Source organism: Heteronotia binoei, chromosome 1, assembly GCF_032191835.1.
Source record: "Heteronotia binoei isolate CCM8104 ecotype False Entrance Well chromosome 1, APGP_CSIRO_Hbin_v1, whole genome shotgun sequence".
Classification (NCBI taxonomy): Eukaryota; Metazoa; Chordata; class Lepidosauria; order Squamata; family Gekkonidae; genus Heteronotia; species Heteronotia binoei.
In genome coordinates this window covers 36,803,419-36,830,562 of record NC_083223.1, presented here as the reverse complement: position 1 = coordinate 36,830,562, position 27,144 = coordinate 36,803,419, and positions in this window count along the sequence as shown.

Here is a 27,144-nt window from a genome sequence, read left to right as displayed (position 1 = left end):
GTGCTGAAAGGGTTTGGCCTTTATAGGGTTTGGCCTTTATAGCGGCCTCTTTGGTTGCCTTTTTTGGTGCACTTCGGATCAGCGAATTGGTGGTGCAGTCGAAAAAGGACAATTCTGACCGGGCGCTGCGAGCCAGTGACGTTAAATTTGTAGGGGGGCAGGTTTGGCTGATGGTATGGCAGTCCAAAATGGACCAGCATCAGAGGGGCACAGTCATTATGATCGGCCGATGTGTATTGGCAGAGTTGTGCCCAGTCAAGGCCCTGGAGCAGTATATACCGCTTAGGGGGGAGGGTGATGGCCTCTTGTTTCACCATAGCGATGGTTCCCCCCTTACAAAATATCAATTTGGGGCTGTGACAGGCAGGGCACTGGCTGAGTTGGGGTTAGAGGGTGTCAAATTTGGAACACATTCGTTCCGAATTGGAGTCATATCCACGGCGGCAGCGATGGACTACACCCCCCCCCCTGCTATACAGCAGATGGGCCTGTGGCAGTCAGCAGCCTACAAATCATATGTGCGCCCGTTGGTCTTTCAGTGAGTGCGTGGGGGCAGGTTCGCAGTTATGTTGCCCGTTGGCATGTTTTTCCGGGTTGTGACTGGTTTCTGTTTTTCAGGTGCTGTGGCTCATAGGGAGAGGCGTTGTATCCTCATCTGCAGGCACAGTATGGTGTTCTAGGCTGCCCACCAGGTTAGGAGATCGCCAGTTGGTACCCAGCTGGGTCTCAGCGAGTGGGTGACGGTGAAGTGGCTGGGTCGCTGTGGCCTGCGTTGGCCAGAGATCATGCCACTGTTGTTCCGTGGGAGGAGGGCGCCTCCTCTGCACATCCTGGTTATCCACCTTGGTGGTAATGACCTTGGATTTATGAAAGGGAAAGCTCTTTCGTTGCAGGCACAGGAGGATCTTCAGGCCATTAAGCAGAAATAGCCAGGGGTTATTTTGGTTTGGTCAGCAATTCTGCCACACGGAGTCTGGCGGTCTGCCCTGTACCCCAGTGGGATAGAGCGGGCCAGACGCAAGGCCAACTGGGCCTTGCAAAAGGCCATGGAGGGCGGCTTAGGCATATTCCTTCCCCATCCGGCCATACGGGTCGAGAATGCTGACTTGTATAGGCCGGATGGGGTTCATTTATCAGAGTTGGGCAACTGGACCTTTTTGAATGATCTAAGGCAGGGGCTGCAGTCAGCTCTGGGCCGTCCAGTGGGCACTAATGCCTAAGCAGAGGCTTGGCATTGGCGGTGGCGGTGGCAGGATGAGGTATTGGCTACAGTGTTTTCAAGGGAGCACCTATAGCTCAGCACCAGTTGGTGCAGGTGGTCTGTATGAACAGCAGATGGGCTTTACGGCTCAATGCTGGGAGTGCAGATCATGACAAAGCCTCACCGGGCCGGATCTTTCCAGAGGGATTGATGCTAGCCTAGGTGGAGGTGAAGTTTGGGCCTGACTGGCTCAGCACCAGCCATAATATATTGAGCTCGTGCTGGGGGCAGGGTGGCTCACCCTCACAGGACAAGGCGGGGTCATAGGGCTGACCCCAGGGCTTGTCCTGTTAGTCCTATACCCCTTGCCATTCTAGTTCGTTCAAGTTATGTTCAATAAAGCGGCCCGGTTTATCCAACACACTGTGTCAGCCTCTTCATTCCGACTGGGGGGGCAACCGTGGTTATCAATGGCCCTCGGTAAAATACATAAATAGATATCCTAGCAACAGCTATATTGAGGCTAGAACAATATGAAAATTTTAAACTGACACCAATCTGTCAAATGAAAACTGAATAATCAACATCGATATCAAAAGCAGAGAACACATGCTCAGCGATCCCCAGCGCAGTCTCTGGCATCAAAAGTGACAAACAAAGACCTTCATGTCTGAGCACCCACTGCAAAAAAGTGACATTTCACTATCACAAAAAATATTTATGCTGTTCCTCAATAAACAGGCTCTATGCTCCTCAACGACACTTCATTCAAGTTATAAGCCATTTGTTCCTTATATTGGCCTATATATATGAATAATGAGGTAAATCTCAGTGATTGTCAACTTCTACCTAACTCAGTATGGAATGCTGCTTAGCATACTGAGATTTTGTAATTTTTTTTAAAATCAGAAAATAGTCTTTTCCAAGCCCAGATCCAAATTTTGGATTCCATCATGTTCCTAATGACAAAGATGTTTGAGCTGAACTCCCACTGCCCTGCACAAGATACAAACCATTCCCTACCTGCCACCCATATTCCTTTCCCTGACCTTCCCTTCTGGTAGGGAAGCAAAGAGAGCTGAGCCCTTTTTATTGGTGTCTCAGTAGAAATGGCTGCCTCATTTCCATTCTCTCTTCCCACCCCCCTTCCCTTAGTGCCTAATGCTGTAACACCAGTTCCCTAGGCTCAAAGAACTGTGAGAAACAGAGGGTGCCTTCAGAGATACTAGAGTGATCATGCTGACATCTTCCTAATGTAGACCTTGTATGCCACCTTGTTAAGCCTTCCTAACTACATTACTGCTTTCCACTGAACTGTAGAGCATATGGTCCTGCCTGCTGATGTAGCTTTGATTCTTGTGTTTCTTCCATTGTGTTTGTTCCATTTCTTTCCCTTGCAAAATGCTTCTTTTGCTCAGAAGGACAGCAATACAAACATGTCATATTGTTCAGCATTGTGGAATTTGTGTAAATGCCTCACTCCCACAGTGGAACTTCAGACCCTTCTCCTGGGAAGCTTCAGATGCACCAAGTAAATCCATTATGGCTTCCCCCCACTAGCTTTGTGGTTCTGCATTGAGCAGAAGGGTCTATATGTGTTCTACAATGGGTGACATCATGGGGTCATTCTTTCCTGCTTGTATACTGAACTGTGCAGGCTCCCAGGATTACAATTGGTCAGAGTCAGGGATGTGATGGAAGCTCTGTTGGTGTTGCTGTTTCTGCTGGTTTTTGCTTTGCTTAAACGTGGAGATGTAAAATTATGTCTATGCATGTCTATGTTTTGGGTGAGGGGTGAAATCCTAGAATAGTATGTGGGGGTTTTTAGACCAGCATTTCGATAACTTGTGAAATACTTTCTTTTTCAGAATGATGACTGAGATACTTTTGAAAGCAGTTTGTTGACATAATATTCTTACATGGTTCATTCAACATTGCAGTAAATCTCTTAGCTCTAAGATTCAAAGGTTACTGAAATGGACTGGATTAGTAAAAAAAGAAATGCTCATAAGGAGATCAGAAAAATAGTCTCAATTGCCACTCCTTGAAATGAAGATGATGGGCAGTAAAATGGACCAAATTTTGGTTTATTTTTTTCCTTATGTAATAAACAATTTTATTAGTAACATATGGTAGCAAAACTATAACTACATCTTATAAAGACTTAAAAAAGAGAAATTCTTCTACCCATATCTTACTTTTCCCCCACCCCTCCCCCCGTTACTTGACCCCCGCCAGTGTTATTTACTTAAAGAAAACAAATATTAAAGGTACCTTTAACTATTAAAAAAACCCCAAAATTATACTGTTTTTTTAAAAAATAATAATGAAAAAACTTAATCATTATCAAAAATTGTCCAATGTCCTTTTATTTTCCACTCTTTTTCTACGTATCTTCTGAACTTCTTCCACGCCAACTTAAAAAGCTCCAAATCATAGTCTCTTAATTTTCTTGTTAATTTGTCCATTTCACTCCATGACATAACTTTTATAATCCAGTCCCATTTCTCTGGTATTTTTTCTTGCTTCCACAGCTGCGCATACAATGTCCTAGCAGCTGAGAGCAAGTACCATATTAAAGTTCTATCTTCTTTTGGAAATTTTTCCATTTGTAATCCCAGCAGAAAAGTCTCTGCAACTTTGTTAAATTCATATCCCAAAATCTTAGAAATCTCTTGCTGAATCATTTGCCAAAACATTTTAGCTCTTTCATAAGTCCACCACATATGGTAGAAAGAACCTTCATGCTTTTTACATTTCCAACACCTGTCTGGCATCTTGTTGTTCATCTTTGCTAATTTTTTTTGGTGTCATGTACCATCTATACGTCATCTTAAAACAATTTTCTTTAATACTTTGACATGTTGCGAGTTTCATAGAGTTCTTCCACAAATATTCCCAAAATTCCATCTTCATTTCTTTATTTACATTAATTGCCCATTTTATCATTTGAGATTCCACTACTTCATCTTCTGTAGACCATTGTAAAAGTAATTTGTATACTTTTGAAATTAATGTCGAGCAGAACTCTTTCCATTTCTGTTTGTTCTTTCCTTATTCCTTCGGTTTTAATATCATTCTCCACCAAACTTTTTATTTGTTGCATTTGAAACCAATCATATTTGTAACTCAATTCTTCAGCAGTTTTCAGTTCTATTTTTCCACTTTGTATTTTTAATAGCTGACTATATGATAGCCATTTTTCTTCGGCTGTTTTAGCCGTTATCTTTATCACTTTGGCTGGCACTATCCATAAAGGTCTCCTCTCATCACCATATTTCTTATACTTTATCCATGTATTTAATAGATTACTTCTTATATAATGGTGAGAGAAAAGACCATCCATCCTCTTTTTTCTATAGTACAAGTACGCATGCCAGCCAAATTTGTTTCCGTGGCCTTCCAACACTAAAAGTTTTTTATTTAACAACGTTATCCATTCTTTCATCCATACTAAACAAACAAATCATGATACAATTTTAGATCTGGTAATTGGAATCCACCTCTCTCTTTTGCATCTGTCAAAATTTTCATTTTAATCCTTGGCTTCTTCCCAGCCCACACAAATTCTGAGATTTTCCTTCGCCATTTATCAAACTGTTTAGCGTCTTTCACAATAGGAATAGTTTGAAACAGATACATTATCCTTGATAGAATATTCATTTTTATTGCAGCTATTCTACCCAGCAATGACAAATTGAGCTTGTTCCATTTTAGCATATCTTCCTCCATTTTAGCATATCTTCCTCCATAACTTCTCATAATTATTCTTAAACAAATCAATATTTTTCATTGTTATCTCCACTCCTAGGTACTTTACCTTGGAGATGACTTCACAGCCCGTTAGTCTTTGTAATTCTTATTTTCTATTCATCTGCATATTCTTGCACAGAATTTTAGATTTTTCTTTATTTATATAAAGTCCAGCCAACTCCCCAAACTCTTGTATTTTCGTTAACAACAAAGGTGTAACTTATATGGGGTTTTCATTTATAAACATTATATCATCAGCAAATGCTCTATATTTGTAAGTACATCCTTTTATTTGTAATCCTTCTACGTCTTTTTCTTCTTGAATCTGCATCAATAAAATTTCAAGAGTCATTATAAACAGCAATGGTGAAAGCGGGCAACCTTGTCTAGTACCTTTATTAATTTTCATTTCATCTGTAAGATCTGCATTAACACACAACCTTGCCCTTTGTTCGGAATATATTGCTTTTATCATTCTTATAAAGCTTTCTCCCAGCTCCATCTTGTCCATTACTGCAAACATAAAGTCCCAGTTTAAGTTATCAAATGCTTTCTCTGCATTTGCAAAGAATAATGCTACTTCTTTTTCTGGATGTCTTTCATAATATTCTACAATATTTACAACAGTCCTAATACTGTCTCTTATTTGTCTTTTGGGAAGAAAACCAGCTTGATCTTCCTTTATAAAATTTATCAGATGTTGTTTAAGTTGTTCTGCCAGGCTTCTTGTAAATATTTTATAGTCATCATTTAATAGCGAAATTGGTCTGTAATTTTTCACATTCGTGGCATCTCTATCCTCTTTAGGTATCAAAGAAATAACAGCTTCTTTCCATGTATTTGGCACATTCCCTTTTATTCTTATTATATTCATCAACTTCTGCAATGTTGGTATTAATTCATCCTTAAAAGTTTTGAAATATTTAGCTGTATATCCATCTGGCCTGGGAGCTTTTCCATTTTTCATTGCGTTGATTGCTGCTTCAATTTCTATTTTTTCAATTGGGTCATTCAAAACTTTTCGCATATTTTCAGTTAGGGGCTCACTTTTTAATTTTTATAAATATTCATCTACCTTCTCTTTCTTTACTTCAACACCTTTAAACAGTTTGGCATAGTACTTAAAAAATTCTCTTTTTATTCCCTCTTGAGTAACCACTATTCTTCCATCTATCACAATTCTACTAATTATTTTATTTTCTCTCTTTTTCTTCAATTGCCAAGCCAAATACTTTCCCGTCTTGTTTGCCCCTTCAAAAGATTTCTGCTGAAGTCTTTTCAGATTCCATTCCACTTCTTTATTTAACAAATATCTCAATTGTGTTTATAATATTGAAATTTCCCTTAGAATTTTCTTTTTCCCTGGTCTTTTTCTCAGCTCCCCTTCTTTTTTTCTTTTTTTCATTTTGAATGTCCAATAATTGTTTTTCTTTTTTTCTTTTGTCTTTATTGTTCAAAGTGATCAACACCCCTCTCGTTACTGCTTTATAAGCATCCCAGACCATCTGAAAATCTATATCTTCTTTATCATTCACTTGGAAAAAAGCCTTAGTTTCTTTTTCTATAAATGTCACTGTTTGTTTGTTCTGTAGCAAATCTTCATTCAATCTCCATTGCCTCGATTTCTTGGACAGTTTTGTAATCAACATTATTGGGTTGTGGTCGGCCCCGATTTTAGGCTATCTTCTTTGTTATAAGACTTAAGTCTTTAGTTCCCCACAACATGTCAATTCTAGAAAAAGTTTTATGTCTTGCAGGAAAAAAAAGTATAGTCCCACACTTCAGGATTAAACTTCCTCCATATATCTTCTAAATTTTCTTGTTTAACCAGTTCAAAGAAAGACTTTGGCAATTTCCCTTCTTTCCCATCATTTCTTTTCCCTCCAGATCTGTCCAATGAGTTCTCAACTGTTCCATTAAAATCTCCCATTAACAATTCTTGATCATAAGTCAGCTCATCTAACTGTTGTATAATGTCTTTTTAAAAAGCATCCTTTGCACCATTAGGTGCATATAGTCCCAATAACAATGTTTTTTTCCCCATTTAATATTATCTCCACTGCTACAAATCTTCTGTCCTTATCTTTAAATACTAATTTTGGCTCCAATTCTTGTTTGATATACAAAACTACTCCCCTTTTCTTCTGTTCAGCTAATGAAAAAAACTCCGTTCCCAATTGTTTGTTCCATAAAAATTTATAATCCTTTTGTTTAATGTGTACTTCTTGCAAACAAATTATATTACAATTTTGTTTCTTAATCCAATGAAATGTTGCCCTTCTTTTTTGTGGTGAATTTAGTCCATTAACATTCCAAGACAGTAATTTGTAATCCATCATGGTGCAAATTCCTTATTTTCTTCTAAAAATCTACTCAACTCTTGAGCATTTGTAATTGTGACTCTCTTCCCCTGGAGTTCAAAACTCAAACTTTCGGGTATTATCCATCTGAATCCCGTGCCATTGTCTCTCAGTTTTTCTGTCAACTTTTTGTATGTTCTCCTGTCATTTATCACTTGTCTTGGCAGCTCTTTCGTGATTCTCACTTTACTGCCTCCCACTATCAGTGTCTTTTCAAAGTTTTTAGTCATGATCCTTCCCACCATTTCCTTTGTCATATATCTTATAACAACATCTCTTATTTTTCTTGGCAAAAAGTGAATTCACTCTGTACATATAATCATACATATTTTTGGTCCCATCAGGGTCTTCTTCTAAAAATTCTGCAATTATTTTTATTATGTATCCTTTCAAATCACCATTCTCTGCTTCAGGTACTCCTCTCAGACGTATCTAAGTTTCCATTAATTTGCAGTCGTGGATTGTCACTTTTTCTTGAATTTACAACAAAGTGGTATCATATACTTTTATTTTCTCTTCCACCTCCTGCACTTTCTTAGCTGTTTCTCCAGTTTCTTTTTTGAGATCTTCCATTTCTTTTTTAATCTCTGTAATAATTTCTTCCTTTGATTCATCTATCATCTTCCTAACTCCTTTCATTATTCTGGCTTCCATTGTATTCAATTGGTCCTGCATTTTCTCTAATTAAAGAACCCTTTGTCGGGTCTGCTTGGGTTCAGACATTTAGGCAAAGAAAAAAAAATAAAAATACCAAAAATTTTCGTTTCACAAATTGCAAGTTTAGCTATCAAGTTCAAAAGATCTAAATTTAGTCTTTATAATAAACTTTATTCCATCTTCCTCTGAGCTTCCTAAGCCAAGATATAATTTTTTTTAAAAAAATTTAAACCTTCAAAAAATGACAAAAATTTTGACCTCACCAATTTTCAATCTGACAATCAGATTCAAAAGATAAGGACTTGCCCTTTCCAGCAAGCCCAATTTCGCTGGTCTCTGAGCCCCCAAAGTCCAGATATTTACTAAAAAAGTCTTTAAAATTTCCAAAATGGCGGCCGTGACTTTTTACTCCTTCTTCAAATTTTTCTTTCCTTTTAAAGCTTCCCTAGGAGCCCACAAATAATGTGACCAATAGTACTTGTCTTCTTACCCTTTTTCCAGTTGATTCTGACAATTTTTAGTGTCCCAGATTCTTTTTTAAAGGCAGTGTTTTAAATTTAGCCTCCCAGCAATGGCCGCCGACGTTTCTCTATGGTATATTTTGCTAGAGTAGGTTTTTTTCTTACTGCTTCCTGTCTTTGTCACCATCAACTCACATGAAGATCTCACGATGCTTGACGTACTTCCTGTTTTACTCAGATGTGCTGCAGGTCTGTTCCAGTGTGACGATATTGCTTTTACTTCCAAACCGCAGGTAGACAAAACAATAAATTCCTTCTCACTTTTTAGCAGTTTTTAGCACTGTCCTTTATATTTATAAAATCCAAATTTCACCCCTTCTTTCTTCTTCTTCCAAGCTTTCTATATTTCCTTCTCCCACCTTTTAATTTTGTCCTTTTAAGCTATAAATAGCTCCGGAATGGAAAACAAACAAACAAACAAACTTCTGTACCTTTTCTTCCAATTATTCAAGTTTCCACTGGTCTTTCAAAGGTTTGTTTAGAAATGTCCAAGAAGGTTAGGATCCTGATGAGCTTATGTCAAATAAATGACTCTGGGCACTTCTGCAGATGATGACTATGCAACTTCCTGAGACCCCTCAAAGCCTCAAAGAAGACCCTCTCCAGGGCTCCCTTTAAGCCAAGGTAAATCTCTTTTCAAAGTTTCTGTGCATGTCTTGGACTCTTCTCTCACTGAGAAAAGTAGGCAGTAGGCATTAATTTGCCTTCTACTACCCCGAACAGAAGTTCCAGCCTGCTCCCGTTATGAGAGACAGCTCAGCTCGGCATTTTCCTTCCCAGGAAGTCCCCAAATTTTGGTTTATTAATTAACAACTGAACAGTGTAACTTATTAAACTCTCACATACCCTCTAAAAGGATGCCCAATTGAGTTGCCAGTGTTTGAGCAATCCTACTCTCTGTTGCAGCTCAGCATGGTCAGTCACCTCACTTCACTTTTCCTTACTTGCACCAAACCCATCCCAAAAGAAGAAGGAGAAGAGACTGAATCTATATCCTGCCCTTCACTCAGAGTCTCAGAGAGGCTTACAATCTTATTTCCCTTCCTCTCCCTACCCTGTGAGGCAGGTGAAGTTGAGAGAGCAAGAACTGTGACTGGCCCAAGGTCACTCAGCAGGTGCATATGAAGGAGTGGGGAATCAAGCCCACTTCTCCCAGATTAGAGTCTGTGCACTTAACCACTACATCAAACTGGCTCATATCATCCACAAAATGATGCTGTCTGGTATAAAGTTTGTTATACTTTAGTATCTGGGGTTCAGGGGAGGAGATGTATTTCCTGTAATTCTTGTGTGTGTGTAGGACATTACTGGCTCAGGTTTCAAATTCTATTATTATTATTGTAATGTACTGAGTTACTAGACTCGTAGAAGGCAACATGCTTTATTGGCGAGTACATCACAAAGACAAGATGGTGAGGCCGGGTCCCCGATTATATACCTCTTCCAGAACAACCCACTTACCTGGCCAGGTCCAATCCTGGCCAGTTAAACTTCCTGCCACAGATCTTCATAGGCGGAGTGTATTTACGTCCTTACATCCGGTGACCTGCGGTCTCCCACTGGTCACCTCTGCACGCACGCACTCACACTGTGTTGTGAATTCATGGATTGAATTGCAAGACACAACACTCCTCCCCCCCAGTTCAAGAAACATAGTCTTTCAAGTAAGACAATGCCCTTCGTTCCTTACTTGACCTCCTTAGTTTTAACTGTGGGGAACTGGAGTGGCTGCTGTGGCTGAGGGAGCCGCTGGTTCCTTGTTGTGGGGTGAAGCTGGAAGAGTGCTGTCCGGTGTCTGCAGCGGCTCCGGGACCTCTCCTTGCACCTCCACGGGGGAGGGGTCACTCCTGCCGCTGCTGAGCTCTTCCGCCCGCAGAGCCAGCATGGCTGGCACTGGCTGGGTGGCTGTTGGTGGTGTTACCGCTATTACCCTGCTACCTGCTCCCCTGCTCCCCCCGGTCTCTGCCTGATCTTCTGGCACGGTGCGGCGTTGCAGCTGATCAATGTGCCTCCTGAGGATCTGGCCCCCCTCAGACGAGACCTCGTAAGAGCGGGACCCAGTGACCCGCAGCACCCTGGCTGGTAACCACTCCCATCTGCTTGCAAAGTTCTTCACGTAGACTGGATCCCCCAGAAAGAACCCCCTAGCGGCTTCTCTTATTTCAGGGGAACTGCGGAGGTCCGGGGCCTGGCCTGGATGCAACCTATCTAGCCTAGTGGTCAACTTCCTCCCCATGAGCTGCCAGGCGGTGGTCCCAATCCCCCTGTACTATGCGACTCAGGGCCTCCTTAGTGGTACGCACCATGAGCTCTGCTTGGCCATTGGTGGCTGGATGGAAGGCAGCGGTCTGTATGTGCTGGATGAGGTACCTATTCAGGAACTCCTGGAAGTCCTGGGAGGTAAAAGCGGTCCCGTTGTCCATGACTAAGGTCTCGGGGATCCCATGGGTGCAAAAGACCCTCCGTAGGGCTCTGACCACGGCCGCGATGGATGCAAATGCCCTGAAATCAGCGTCCAGTTTGCCCGTGGGCCACCCCCTCCCTACCCAGTCAAAAACGCGTGCGAGGATGTGGTCTCTGCCCGTGGCCTGAGCTACCTCAGCGGCGTGGAGAGGCCTCTCCGGTAGAGTCTCCAGTAGCATCATGTGGGGGCTGGGTCAGGATCCATCGAGGGCAGTCTGCATGTCCCATTGCTTTACCGGGGTGATGTACTAGCTTATACGTGTACGAGTTGAGGAACTGGTTCCACCTCAGGACGTGCTGTGACAGGATTTGCAGTGTCTGGTGGTCTGGGGCGAGGAGGCCCAGCAGCAGCTTGTGGTCTGTGGCAATCATGAAATGCCTGCCGTAAAGGTAGTCGTTGAATTTGTGCATGCCCGCCACTATTGTTAACACCTCCTTTTCTATTTGGGCATAGTTTCGCTCTGCGGGGGTCAGGGTCCTAGAGTAATAGGCCACGGGGACCTCCCTCCCATCTGGAAGTTGGTACCCCAGGATGGTGCTCACCCCAAATGGGGAAGTGTCGCAGGCTAGAATCACTGGAAGGGACTCATCAGGAGCACCGCATTGGAAACCAGGATGTCCTTGACTGCCTGAAAAGTGGTGGCCTGCTTTTCCCCCCAGACCCACGGGGCATGTTTATCAAGGAGCCTATGTAGGGCTTCTGCGAGGGCCGATTTGTGGGGCAAGAATGAATGAAAAAAAATTCAAGAGTCCCATGAAACTTTGTAGCTCCACCTTGCACGTGGGGGCCAGGGCATGGACTATAGCCCTGGTCTTGTCTGCCATCGGGTGTATTCCCGCAGCGTCAACAGCGAACCCCAAGAACTCCACCCTCAGCACCCCTAGAGAGCACTTCTCCCACTTCACCTTAAGTCCCGCCGTTTGAAAGAGGCGGAGTAGCTCACGCAGACAGCAGCGGAACTCCTCGGCGTCGGGGGCAGTAATCAAAACGTCATTGGAAAAGGGTTGTACTCCGAGAATCCCTTTAAGGAGAGAGTCCATTATGCTCTGGAAGAGTCCCGGAGCCACGCTAACCCCAAATTGTAATTGCCGCACCCTGAAAGCTCCCCTGTGGGTCACTATTGTTTGAGCCTCCGCGGTCTCGGCATCCACTGGGAGCTGCTGGTAAGCTTGGGCCAGGTCCAGCTTCCCAAAAACATTAGAGCCAGCTAAGGATGCGAGAACTTGGCTGACCACTTGGACGGGGTATGGGATGCCCTGTAGCGCTTTATTTATTGTGCATTTATAGTCTGCACATATGCGCTCGTCCCCGTTTGGCTTCACGGGAGTGACTATGGGGGTCTCCCATGCTGCATAGGATACTGGCTCAAGCACTTCCTGGGCCACGAGACGGTCCAGTTCTGCTTCTATTTTTGGTTTAAGAGCGAACGGTACTCGCCTGGCCTTCAGCCTTATTGGTCTCACTTGGGGGTCGAGCTGTAAGGTGATGGGAGGCCCCTTGTAGCACCCCAGGGACCCATCAAATACCTCTGGAAATTCCTGTCACACATTTTCAAAATTGTGCATTTGTATCTGCTGCACCCCTACTATTTGTATGCCCAGAGGTCTAAACAAGGCCAGCCCCAGTAATGTGGTGAGCTGGCGCTTGACCATGCCTATGTCCAGTACACCCCTAAAGTTCTTGAACTCTACCCTCACCGTGGCCCATCCCAGAATCTGTACAGGGTTTTTCTGGAAGTCTCTCAGGACGAAATTAGCAGGCCGCAACCGGGGCCTGCCATGGGGGCAGAGTTTTCTGAGGGACTCCTCCAAGATTATGGAGATGGAGGATCCCGAGTCCAGCTCCATTAGGCAGGGAGCCCTCTTGATTTGGACCGACACCTTGACCTTTTCTGGGGTGGTTAGGGCAAATTCATTACCTGGCTGCTGGTCGATGCGGTCATGTGAGCATTGATCGAGTTGTGGTGAGTGGATTGCCACCTGCGGTTTTCTTGGCCCTGCAAGCACGGGTGATGTGGCCCACCTTTCCGCAGTTCCTACAGTCCACGTTGTGATAGGGGCAGTCCTGTTGCTTATGTGGGTCTCCACAGCTGGCACACTTTGTGCTGGCAGGTCTCTCTGTTGCTCGTGGCCAGGTGAACAATTTCAGCCTGTTTCTTGGTTGGTGGCGGAGCTGGTGTGCCTCTTCCTCCTCGGGGTCGCCCGACACCTCCTGGTGGACGGCTTCTGCTTGAGGGCTGGGGTGAGCCTTAGCGGCTCTCTCAAATGCAGTGGCTTCATTGAAGGCGCTTTGGAGGGTCAGCTCTTCCTTTGCGAAAAGCTTTTGCTGCAGCCTTTCATCCCAGAGGCCCCAGACAAATCGATTCCTCAGCGCTTCCTCCAGCTTGTCAAAGCTGCAGTTTCCCGCGATTTGGCGGAGAGCGGCCAGGTAGACGGCAGCCATCCCTCCCACCCCTTGATCTCTCTTGTGGAACAGGAATCGGCGGGCGATGATGGATGGCTGCAGCAAGAAATGGCTGGTCAGGAGTTTGACTATCTCCTTGTACGATTTTGCGGTAACCTTCGCGGGGGCTGAGAGACTTTGGGCAATCTCGAATGTTGCATCCCCACAGACGCTCAGGAGCACATCTCGCTTCCTGCTGTCATCTGTTATCACATTCGCCCATAGGTAGCAGTCGACATGCTCTGCATAAGTCTCCCATCTTTCGGGTTTGCAAGGGTCGAACTCTGCGATGTGGCTGATCATTCTGCTCGTGTTTGCCATGGCGGCGGTGGCGCTTCTGCCTCTCTGGGCTGCTTGCCTTCTTTGTCCCTGGCGGGGTCATTGATTTCATGATGGGGAAACTACCAGGCTAGAATTCCACCTTAATCGCCAGTGTAATATACTGAGTTACTAGACTCGTAGAAGGCAACATGCTTTATTGGCGAGTACATCACAAAGACAAGATGGCGAGGCCGGGTCCCCGATTATATACATCTCCCGCAACAACCCACTTACCTGGCCAGGTCCAATCCTGGCCAGTTAAACTTCCCGCCACAGATCTTCATAGGCGGAGTGTATTTACGTCCTTACATCCACTGGTCACCTTTGCGGTCTCCCACTGGTCACCTTTGCGGTCTCCCACTGGTCACCTTTGCGGTCTCCCACTGGTCACCTTTGCGCACATGCACACGCACTGTGTTGTGAATTCAGGGATTGAATTATTATTACACAATAATAATTATTATTATTATTCCAGAGCTACACAACCATTACTTTCCTTAGGGAATCTACTGGAGTGTTTGGACAGCTGTTTATAAAGATAATTCCACCAAATTTGCACGTTACATACTACCTTGCAGCATTGTGCCATGATCTTCATGCAACACAGCTCATGTTTCTTCTTGCCTCCTATTTGCTTCTATTTTCTCCATCTTCTGTACACACACAGGCACACACACAATCATGGAATAAGCCAATGTGAAAGAAAATCAAATTTGTTTCAGTTCATGCTGCCATGAAACTCAAAGTGAAAGTTATGATTTGTTCAGAAACTGATTTTAATTAAAACATTTTAATTAAAGAAATAAACTTGTTATACCATTATGTTCAAGGATTTATTACTTACAAGTATGGAAATATATATAAATCTAATAAATAAACAAGGCTGGTTAATTTTGTATATCCACACTTAATTGACACTGCCTATGTGTGTGGTGATGAAACAACACTGAACTTTTCAATAGCATTATAAAGGGTAACCAAATATCCACATTATTACTTCTCCTTTATTATATCATAGGGATATTTTTTATGAGAAGAAATGTTTTGAGAAGTGGGTGTATAGAAATGATGCTTTGAGAGCAATTTGTAAACGTTGTTATTTGGCTTGCGAAACATGTATAGCGGAACATGGATCTTCCAGCTGGCAACCACATGAAGGAAACTTATGCTTTGGAGCCGAATCCTGCACACTGACACCTCCTGGTGCCTTGAACTTTGGAGCCTTTGGGACTTTGGGAAAGGAGAAGTAATTTTCATGAGGAGTCACACAGGAAGAATTTATTCATTGTTGCTTTAAGAGACACTGGACTTTGTGAATTTGCTATGAAACTATAGGAATGTTTTTTAAATGCTGTTATGCTTATTTAATAGAAATATTTTCCTAGTCAATTACAAGGTCTGTTTTGTGGGCACAGTTGTTTTTCTTTCCTCACTCTCACTGTGCCTCCACTGGCTTTTTGTTGCCTTGTTTACAAGCAGCACCCTGAGTTTTGCCAGCTCTGGGTTTGTAAATTCCGGTAGATTTTGGAGGTGGAGCTTGGAGAGGGTGGAATTTGGAGAGTGGTGGGGCTTCAGTGGTGATGGCACTGTTAGGTGGGATCCAGTCCATTATCTTTCTATTCAATTCTGAACAAGATCCTAGAATGTGGGTCAAAAAATCCATATAATGGATCCAGGGACAGATGGGCGGGCACTCTACAAACTTGGGAGAGAAGTAAGCAGGGAGACGCTATGGGGGCTGTCAGGAAGAAGAAAAAAGGAACTAGTGTTGGGAGGTGCAGAGATCTTCCTTGCAAGTCCTTTGCTTTTATTTCATATTTTTAAAATAGCAGAGTAAGTTCTGTAAAATAGTGCTAAGCTGCAAGAATGGGAAAGTGTCTCAGATTTTTAGATATGAAGTGATAACATTCCAGACAGTTTCCTGGCTGGCCGGGGGTCAGGGGACCCAACTGTGCTTGCCTGGCTTTCCTCTGATCCTCTGCCGGCCAGCGGGAGTCAGGGGGCCCTGTGACGCCTCCTCGCCATTTTCCCTGACCTCTGCCACCCTGGTAGGGGTCAGGGGGCCCTGCTGCACCTTCACAGCCTTTCCCCACCTTCCGCCAGCCTGGCAGGGGTAAGGGGGCCCTGCCGCGCCTCCGCAGCCTTTCCCCACCCTCCACCGGGCTGGTGGGGGTCGAGGGGCCCTGTGGTGCTTCTGTGGCTTTTTCTTGCCCTCTGCCAGCCTGGTGGGGGTCGGGGGGCCCTGCCGCGACTCCGCAGCCTTTCCACACCCTCCGCCAGCCTGGCGGGGGTTGGGGGCCCTGCAGTGTTTCTGTGGCCTTTCCCCACACTCCACTGGCCCGACGAGGGTCGGGGGCCCTGCGGTGCCTCCACAGCTGTTTCCCGCCCTCTGCTGGCCTGGCAGGGGTTGGGGGGCCCTGCTGTGCCTCTGTGTCCTTTCCCCACACTCTGCTGGCCCGGCGGGGGTTAAGAGGCGCTGTGCTGCTGCGCTGTGCAGCAGGCTTCCTGTGAAAAACAGCAATTTTAAAGGTGAGTTGGTCCCATTCCTTCTCCTTCCTTTCTTTCTGTTTCTTTTATTTTCTTTCCATTTCTCTCTCTCTCTCTCTCTCTCTCTCATTCATTCATTCTGTCTTTCTTTTTCCCTGTTTATTTGCTTTGATTCCTGCTTTCTCACTCTTTCCGTATTTCTTTTAATCTTTCTTTCTATCAGTATTTCTTTTTCCCTTTTTGCCTTATTTCCCACCTCCCCATCTCTCTCTCTTTCTTTCTCTCTCTCTTTCTTTCTCTCTCTCTTTCTTTCTTTCTTTCTTTCTTTCTTTCTTTCTTTCTTTCTTTCTTTCTTTCTTTCTTTCTTTCTTTCTTTCTTTCTTTCTTTCTTTCTTTCTTTCTTTCTTTCTTTCTTTCTTTCTTTCTTTCTTTCTTTCTTTCTTTCCTCCCTCCCTCTCTTTCTGTCAGTCTTTCCCCCTGTCTCCCTCCTTCCTCCATCCCTCCCACCCCCTCTCTCTCTCTTTCTGTCAGTCAGTCTTTTTCTCTGTCTATTTGCTTTATTTCTCTTTCTTTCTTTAAGCACTACACCAGGGGTGGCCAAACTATGGCTCAGGAGCCACATGTGGCTCTTTCACGTATGTTGTGTGGCTCTTGGAACCCTCACTGCTCCATCAGCCAATTTGGAGAAGGCATTTCTCTCTTTAAAGCACTTCTCCAAGCCAGTCAGCAGCTTAGAAAATGCATTTAAAATTAAAGTTGCTTTCTTTCCACCTCTCATTCCTCCCTTCTACTCTCAAACATCTGATGTTCATGCTTTGCGGCTCTTGAACATCTGACATTTATTCTATGTGGCTTTTAAGTTTAAGCAAGTTTGGTCACCCCTGCACTATACCATGCTGGCTCTTGTGATCGAGTAGTGTGTTAGAATTCATTTTTTTTCTGGGATGGCTATCAGTGTTCCCTCTAACCTGAGTTAGTGTGAGCTAGCTCACAGATTTTTAGCTTCCAGCTCACACATTTTTGTTTTAGCTCAGGAAGGATGATCCCAGAGCACAATAATTTATGCATTGGCTCACAAGTTTAATGCCAGTAGCTCACAACTTTAAAACCCATAGCTCACAAAGTAGAATTTTTGCTCATAAGACTCTGCAGCTTAGAGGGAACACTGATGGCTATACATATGACTATATATTTGTGGACTTTTTCCAAAGCTAAAAAATCTTTTTTGAGGTGTGGTGACCAGAATTGTAAGCACCTCAAAAAAGATATTATAGCATTTTTGGTGATGTCAGAGGTGTGGCCTAGTATGCAAATGATGGTGATTTCAGAGGTGTGGCCTCGCATACTAATGAGTTCCTGCTGGGCTTTTTCTACAAAAAAGCCCTGCCCAAAGCCATTCCAGCAGCTTCAAGTGGAGGAGTGGGGAATCAAACCCAGTTCTCCCAGATAAGAGTCTGCTTACTTAACCACTACACCAAACTGACTTGGTGTAGTTCTTGGGGAATGAAAGAGAGGGGAAAAACCTTACTGCTGATGATTCCAAAATTTCTTTCCAGATTTTAGAGCTCCAAATGACCTGATATGGGCTCCAAATCAGAACCAATGCTTTGGAAATCCTCTTTTATTTCCATACACAATGGTGTGCAACTAAAGAGTGCTACAGCTTTAAGTCCCTCATCTCTCTCCCCCCACTTTACAGATGTATAAGGAACTTTATGAGATTGTCTATGCAATTATATCCAAAACATTTTATGTGTAGGATTTTACCAATTCCCAGGAGAGCAAGTGTTCCTCAGTAAAGCATGGCACAAAAACCATCACATTGAGATTGCTTTGGGGTGGCACTTTATCAAGGTGCTTGTCAACGAAGATAATATGGAGTACAGGGGCAGTTTAACACTTAGAACCTTTGACTAGAATCTGGGAGATCCAGGTTCCAATCCCCACTCTTCTATGGAAGCTTGCTGGGTGACCTGGGGCCACTCACACTTTCTCAGCTTAACCTATGTCAGGGGGTTGGTATTGTGTGGTTAAGACAGAGGGAGAAAGAATGACATTATAAGCTTCTTTGGGGAGAAAAGCAAGGTAAAAATATCTAAATAATCAAGCAAATGAATGGAAGTGCTGTAAGTCCTCACATTCTTCCCTTCCAGAAGAAATTCTCTCGGTTAAACATAAATTGAAGAAGAATAAAATTAACATGGGAAAGTACAACAAAGAAAGAAACACAATTAGGGTTGCTAAGCTCCCACCGGCAGGGAGCAGACTGTCAGAGGATCCCCATCCCTGAAGAGCCCCATCACCATGTGCTGTTCCCAGTGTGATGATGTCACCTGGAAGTGACATCATTTCACCAGAGTGTCAGAACTTGTAACTATTGCTGAGGCTTCACTGTAATGTAACCAGTACCTGCCTTGTACTTTCAGTATTGCTCATGCTCAGAGTGTAACTGAACCAAACTGACTCCATGTTGTAACCTCTTAACAACCCCGAGTGCCTATGTAGCAATTAACCTTGCCCTACTGGTATCCAAAATATTTAGGGCTGTAGAATGAATTATGGTGTGTCTCTGCACATTCTCACACTGGTGCCCTTTGAAGCCAAGCCGTGTGGCCTTCAGAACGAGGAGGTAACCTCCTTACTGATAGTGGATGGTGGGAAGACAGATGTGCTTGCAATGGTGTGAATTGTGGCTTTGTGAAGTGTTTGCTTTAGTGTATAAAACTGTACTAGTGTTGGCCCTTGCCATCACTGTTATCTCGTCTCTTCCAGGACTTAGTTCTCTCTAATAAAATCCTAGCTTTGAAACCAAGTATGGGATCCGTTTGAAGTTCTTAAGTTCTGACATTATAACAGTGATCCCATTGTTTCGTGGCTTATCTGAACTGGAAACCTGGTCCGATGGCGGCAAAAGTTCCAGACAGCGGAGAGCCCACCACCCCTACAGACGATCCGCCGCTCGACCCGAAGGTGACGGGGGTCCGGCGCAAAATTAAGGTCCCGGCGCCTTTCTCGGTCGACGCGTTCCCTGCCCCACGACCCTGGAGCCCGCGGAAGTCCACGGCCGCGATCGACGCCGCGGAGCAGCGCTACCGGAGCATGTTGGGCGAAGGAGGAACCGGAGACGACGACGAGGACCTAGGAGAAGGTCCCGGGGCGCGAGGTGGGGACGACCCGATCCGAACCCTCCGCAACGACTTATTCGACTGGGTGCGGGAAATTCACGACGACGTGCACAGGTCCCGCGTATCGATGGCGGAGGACATGCAGCAGAACCTGGGCGCGATCTACGACCAGCTTCGAACCCTGCAAACGGCGGTCCTGGGGATTCCGCCGTTAGGAGGAGGTCTGCCGCTGGGGCTACCGCCCGCGGCTCCACCGGCCCCGCCAGCCCCAGCACCACCGGTGGCACCCGCCCCAGCTCCGCCGGCTCCGCCACCACCCGCACCGCCTGCCCCGGCGCCACCGGCACCACCCGTTCCGGTGCAGCCGGCGCCACCCGCCCCGGTGCTGCCTGCCCCGCCGGGCCCGGTGCCGCCGCCGGCAGTACCCCAGGCCCCGCTCCCAGGGGGACCCCCGGCGATCCCTGGCCCTGCGGCTCCGGGGGGGGGGCGACGGCAGGGGCAGGGAGTTGAAGATTACATTCGACGGGAATGCAGACGACGTGGAGTATTTCACGATACAATGCGACACGTTCTTCACCCATTGGGGTGCCGACTACCCGACAGAGGCCAGCCGAGTAAACCATATTTCGTCCCGCCTGAGGGGCCCGGCCCGCAAGTGGTACGTGGGGCTCTACACGGGAAGGAAGCCCGAGCTAGCAACAGTCGCAGGTTTCCTGCACGCGATGCTCCGCCAGTACGGCGACCCCCTTCGAGAGGAGAAAGCCATCGCTGCCCTCCAGCGCATCGAGCAAGGCAACCGCACTACTCGCGAGTATGCTACTGAGTTCCTGGGATATTGTGCGGCGGCCCGGGGGTGGAACGAAGTCATGAAGTACACCGCGTTCCGCAATGGTTTGAACCCGAACATCCTCGACCGCTGCTACAGCCAAGGGAGACCCGACACCCTGGTCGGATGGATCCAACTGGCCGGGGAGGTGGAAACCAACCTCCAACATGTGGGGATGCGCCGGCAGCAGTTAGGGAAGAAGGGGGCCAAACACACTCCGACTAAAGCGGAAGGGAGGAAGACCCCAGCGACCTCGACCCCCGCCGCCGCGCGCAAATGCTTTAGATGTGGAGACCCGGATCATCTCGCCGCCAACTGCCCCGCTAAAGCAGGAGCAACACCACCCTCGGCGAAACCTGCCGCCTCGGGGCCGAAGAAGAAAAAGAGTAGCCGCTCGAAGGAGCCCAGCCGGGGCTCCGTCGCCACTTCCTTGGCGACTGACGAGGATTTTACCACCGACCTGACGGCCGTGGAGGAATCAACCGAAGAGTCGGACGATACAGAGTCGGCGGGAAACGACAGCGACCTGCTTTAATGGGTGCCGCAAAGCAGGTCCAACAACAGCCGGCACTCCTCACGGTGAGAGCCACTGGGGGTTTATTGTTTATGGCAGTCACCCTCCTTAATCCAAACTTAAAGCGGTTCATGCACGCCCGAGCGTTAATCGACTCAGGGTGTAACAGAGACCTAATTACCCCCCGCTTAGTAGAGGCACTGGGATTAGCCACCTCGCCTCTACCGCAACCGATGCAATTTCAACAGATGGACGGGGGACCCATGAGGGGGGAACCGTGTACTCTTGAGACCCAAGCGGTCCCGGTAGGAACCGAAGAGCACTGGGGGATTGAAACTTTCGTAATGGCCCCCTCTTGCTCTTTCGATGTGGTGGTGGGCTCGGCTTGGCTCGCCCGCCACCAACCCGACATAAGGTGGGCGGAACAGATCGTCCGATTCCCCGATTGGAGGTGCGAACACCACCACTGGCGCCCCGAATGGGGGCCGCACGCTCCCCCCCAAAACGAACGGGCTTGCCTCACACTCGAGGAAGTCGCTTCGATTCCCAAGGAGTATCGGGACTTAAGGCTAGCTTTTAGCGAGAAGGAAGCAGATGAGCTACCACCCCATCGCCCCACGGATTGCGCCATTGAATTGATCCCGGGGCAGCAGCTTCCCAAGGCGAAACTATACTCCATGGGTTGGGCGGAGAAAGCGGAACTCCGAAAGTTTTTGGACAAAAACCTTAAGCGGGGGTTCATACGACCGGCCACAGCCCCCCACGCCGCCCCCGTCCTCTTCCGAAAGAAGAAGGACGGGACGCTTAGACTTTGCACAGATTTTCGTGCGATAAACGGGATTTCAATGTCCAACGCATACCCGATCCCGTTGATAAAAGACTTGTTGAACACTGTAGCGAAAGGAAAGATATTCACCAAACTTGACCTTCGGGACGCCTACTTCCGCATCCGCATCAAGGAGGGGGATGAGTGGAAAACGGCTTTCAACACCCCTCTAGGACAATTCGAGTACCTAGTCATGCCCTTCGGACTACAGGGGGCCCCCGGGGTATTCATGAACTTTATCAATGAAGTGCTACGTGACTTCCTCTTTAAGGGGGTGGTGGTGTACCTTGATGACATCATTATCTATTCGCAAGATCTCAAATCTCATGTGCCGCTAGTCAGGAAAGTGTTAAGCACCCTCTGTAAACACAAATTGTACGCCAAGTTGGCAAAGTGTGAATTTCACAAAACTGAGCTTGACTATTTGGGTTTCCGAGTGTCGGGGGAGGGACTGTCAATGGACCCCGCAAAGGTCCAAGCGGTGCTGGATTGGGAACCCCCCAGAACCCGCAAACAGCTCCAAAGTTTTATCGGATTCGCAAATTTCTACCGCGAGTTCATCAAAGGGTTCGCCACAGTCATGCTTCCCCTAACTGAACTCCTAAAAACCAAGGGCAAAAGTGAAGAGGCGAAAAAGCCAGGCGCACGCTTAACGTGGACGCCGGACTGCCAAAAGGCTTTCACCGAATTAAAGCGCCTCTTCACCTCAGAACCCGTGCTAGCACATCCTGACGAGTTGAAACCCTTCGTGGTTCAATGGGACGCCTCCGACGCCGCAATCGGAGCCATATTGATGCAAAAGGGAGAGAACGGGGTGCTGCGTCCATGTGCCTACATTTCTAGAAAATTTTCTAACGAACAAAGAAATTGGTCTGTCTGGGACAAGGAAGCGTTTGCAGTCATGTTTGCCCTTAAAACCTGGCGCTCCTGGCTTGAAGGAGCAAGGGTACCTTTTGAAATTTGGACCGATCACAAAAACCTCGAGGTCCTCACCGGGCGCCGCAAAATGACTGCAAAACAAATCCGGTGGGCGGGCTTCTTTGCAAAATTTGACTTTGTGTTGAAACACATCCCAGGCTCAAAAAATTTTTTGGCAGACGCCCTCTCACGCATGCCCCAGCACGACAGTCTCCGAGAGGAAATTGTAGATTCACTCATTCCCCCGTCAGCCATTTCGGGCGGAGTCACCACCCGCTCGGGGAAACTAACCAACCCTCCAGACGGAGACCTTCTACCCCGGTTTCTTACTGAATCAAACCTAGAAACTGACCGTCCACCTAACCTAACTAAGACTGAAAACGGTCTCTGGTTGCACAATGACAAAATCTATGTGCCCAGCCCCCTCAGAAAAGAAGTCCTCAAACGCTGCCATTCTAGTCGCCTAGCAGGCCATTTCGGCTATGTCAAAACGCTCAACTTACTCACCCGACAGTTTTGGTGGCCAAAAATCAAAAAAGACGTCTCCGAATTCGTTCTCGCCTGCCCCACTTGCCTCATGGCAAAACGAAGGGGGGGTAAACCCCCCGGCCACCTAGTCCCCCTCCCCACGGCCAACCGGCCTTGGTCAGTAGTCTCCATGGATTTCATTGTTGAGCTTCCTCCCTCACAGGGAAAAACGGTCATTCTCGTTGTAGTCGACACTTTTTCTAAACAAGCCCACTTCATCCCCTGTAAGCAACTCCCCACAGCAAAAAAGCTCGCTCAGCTCTTTTTCACTCACATTGTACGCCTACACTCGTTCCCCGACAAGGTCATTAGTGACCGCGGAACGCAGTTCGTTGCCAACTTCTGGCGGGAGTTCTGCAAACTTGCTGGCATTGAACAGGGTCTCAGCTCCGCCTATCACCCCCAGTCGGACGGACAGACTGAGAGGGTCAATGGCCTTCTGGAACAATATCTCCGATGTTTTATTAATTTCCAACAGTCCAACTGGGTGGACCTCCTCCCCTTCGCTGAATATGGCTATAACAACAGCCTCCACAGCTCTACCAAAACTTCTCCCTTCCAAATCATTAACGGCTACGAGGGCAAGCCGTTTCCCACGCTCGCCCTCCCCGCCAGCCCATCCGAGCCCACTTCTTGCCAACAATGGTGGGAGGGCCTTCGTGAAGGCTGGAAGGGTATTCAGGAAAATCTGGAGGAAGCGAAAAAAGCATACAAAAAGCAGTTCGACAAGAAACATTCCCCCGAGTGGGAATTGAGGGTGGGGGATACGGTTTTCTTATCTACAAAGAACCTCCCCCTCCCACAAACGTGCCGCAAGCTTGCTCTAAAGTTCCTGGGGCCCTTTAAAATCAAAAGGGTCATAAACAAGGTAACCGTAGAACTCGACCTGCCCAAGTCTCTAAGTAAGATCCATCCTGTTTTTCATTGCAGCCTTCTTCGGAAAGACCCTGGTGCTACGTCCTTCCATCCCAGGGCCCCGCCGCCCCCTCCGACGACAGTGAGGGGTCAGAGTCACCATGAGGTCCAGGAAATTCTGGATTCCAGAGTAAAAAGGGGCCAGTTGTATTACTTGATCAGATGGAAACACTTCCCTCCGAGCTGTGACGAGTGGGTCAAGTCACAGGATGTATCCGCTCCGCAACTGCTGAAAAGGTTTCACCTACTGTACCCACACAAGCCCAAGTTGGTTCCCCGTGGGGGAGGCACTTAGGGGGGGCAGTATGTCAGAACTTGTAACTATTGCTGAGGCTTCACTGTAATGTAACCAGTACCTGCCTTGTACTTTCAGTATTGCTCATGCTCAGAGTGTAACTGAACCAAACTGACTCCATGTTGTAACCTCTTAACAACCCCGAGTGCCTATGTAGCAATTAACCTTGCCCTACTGGTATCCAAAATATTTAGGGCTGTAGAATGAATTATGGTGTGTCTCTGCACATTCTCACACTGGTGCCCTTTGAAGCCAAGCCGTGTGGCCTTCAGAACGAGGAGGTAACCTCCTTACTGATAGTGGATGGTGGGAAGACAGATGTGCTTGCAATGGTGTGAATTGTGGCTTTGTGAAGTGTTTGCTTTAGTGTATAAAACTGTACTAGTGTTGGCCCTTGCCATCACTGTTATCTCGTCTCTTCCAGGACTTAGTTCTCTCTAATAAAATCCTAGCTTTGAAACCAAGTATGGGATCCGTTTGAAGTTCTTAAGTTCTGACACAGAGACATCATGCTGGGGACACTCTAGAACTCACAATAAAACTCTATGGTACAATAGAGCAGGGGTGGCCAATGGTAGCTCTTCAGATTTTTTTGCCTATAATTCCCATCAGCCCCAGCCAGCATGGCCAATGGCTGGGGCTGATGGGAGTTGTAGGCAGAAACATCTGGAGAGCTACCATTGGTCACCCCTGCAATAGAGTTTTATTGCAAATCCTAGAGCATCCCCAGCATGATGGGGCTTTCTCATGAGTCCTAGAGTGTCATTGCCATGGTATCCCCAGTATGATGACATCACTTTCAGGTGACGTCATTGCGCCATGCACACTTTGTGCATGCAAGAGAACAGTCCCCAGCAACAGCGACCCAAGTCGACCCAACAGCAGTGAAGGGACTTGGCCACCCTAAACACAATAAGGAAAATCTGTTCATCTGTATAAAACTCCTGGCCCTGACCTGGTAGAACTCTTCGCCAAATGACACCAGGGCCCATTGGGATCTTATTCAATTCTGCAAGGCTTGCAAGGCAGAGAATTTCCATCAGGCTTTTGGTTGAGAACAGCAACAGTTTTTTCATTGACTGGCACCTTTCTTCCTCCCCCACCCCCAATATTCTGTTTTAAGTTTCCTCTCCCGTTTCCCAAAAAAGGCCAGATAGTCAAGAACTAGAATAGAAATTTATAGGACACCATCTTGGATCTCTTTTATTCTAGTTTTTAATTTTTATCAAAAGGTATACTGGATCTTAAAGTTGTATATTGTCTTATGGCATTATGCCCCTGTACATCACCCAGGGGCACAAACAAGTCAAATAAATAATCATATTTGTCCCCATGCTGATACAGAATGTGGAGGTCAACCTTTTAACCTGGTTGGATTGTTCTGAAGTGGTTCTTCTGAACCTAATTTTAACTATAACAGCACAGTGCAAAAGATTCAAATATAAAGCCAGAAATTAATCAATCATTTCTAAAACTGAGTCAGTTGGTGCTAATCTAGCCTATTCCCATATGGTTCTATATGCTAGGACTCTGAGGATGCTGTTCAGTACAACTTCTAAAGAAAGTCTGATATATACACAGCAGGCCTTATAGTAGGCATGGCACAAGTGAGAATTTCTGGCAGAGAACCATATGGCTTCTAGCCCCAGCTTTTACATTTGCTTTTAAAAAGGGAGACGCCATTCTGTCATCTTCTATTCAGTGTTGGTTGAGCTCCTCTAGGTTTTATTTCTTCATGACAACCACATTTGACAGGCAGCAGCTACTCTGGCAATGTTGTATCACATTTCTCTAGGCATGTAAATTCTGTTGACAGTCTCATAAACCTAAATTGGCAGGCATGGTGTCCCCAAAGCAATGCTTATTAAAATACACTAATGGAGCAGAATAAATATGTTATTTTTGAATTTGAGTGGAAAATATACAGCATCCATATGATGTAACCTGGTGCTTCAAACCAACTTCTCAATGACAATTAAGGGAAACATATAGGGGAAGCTTGGCAGAGTTTCAAAGTCTTAGTGTGAGAAAGAAGTAGAGGTTTGGATGCTTATTGCTTACTCATCAGATATAGCTGTGTGTTGTCAAGATTTACATTTTTCAATCTCTTTGTTTCCATTCATAATCAGACACCATTGGATAATGTTTCCTGCTCTGTAATCCACCACAAATTTACAGCCCAAATTATGTCAACTAGTAGGTTTTTTATGCTACCCCCATGGCTGATTACAGACCGGCACTTTGGATTGACTCAAGAGACGCCTCTGAAGTTTACCCCCCCAAAACGGCCAGACGGCAACATCTGCCGCCTGCCCCTGTCCAGCACTTACCCCGTCCTGAGAGACACTGCAACAGCCTCAACAAGGAACCACTTGGAAAGTGGTCCCTTTTCGCTGGGGCGGCTCTGAGGCAGCACCCGGCCATCTGGAAGCCAGGAGAGCACCTTACAAGCGTTCAGGGAGCCGCGAGCGGGAAATGGAAGCTTTCCACATGCTCCCCGGCTGCCCAAGCCTCGCCCCTTCCTGCAGCGCTGTCCAGAAGCTCCGGGGTGCTCTTCTTCTGGCTGACTTTCTTCGGGGCGGCTGCAAGCCGCCCCCAACTGGCCATCTGTTATCAGCCCATATATCCCTGTAATATGTCATTTTGCAATGGGCAGAACTGTTTAAAAAGAAAGGCATGATTTAGAGAAAGTTAGTAGCATTCCTTCTTCCCACCTACCAGCCAACTGATCAGCAAACAAGCTCTGTCCATGCCCATAAGAAACCAACAGAAGTTTGCTGTTATGTCTGTATGAAGCCATAGTTATGCAAATATATCACAAGAGGTATAGTTATACAAATGTATCACAAGTGCCATCTTCTGGGCATGGAGCAGATGCACTGGATGTGTGTGTGTGGGTAGGTATTTTTGAATTTCCTGCATTGTGCGGGGGGTTGGACTTGCTTACCCTGGAGGTCCCTTCTGATTCTATGATTCTAAGTTTATAGTCCC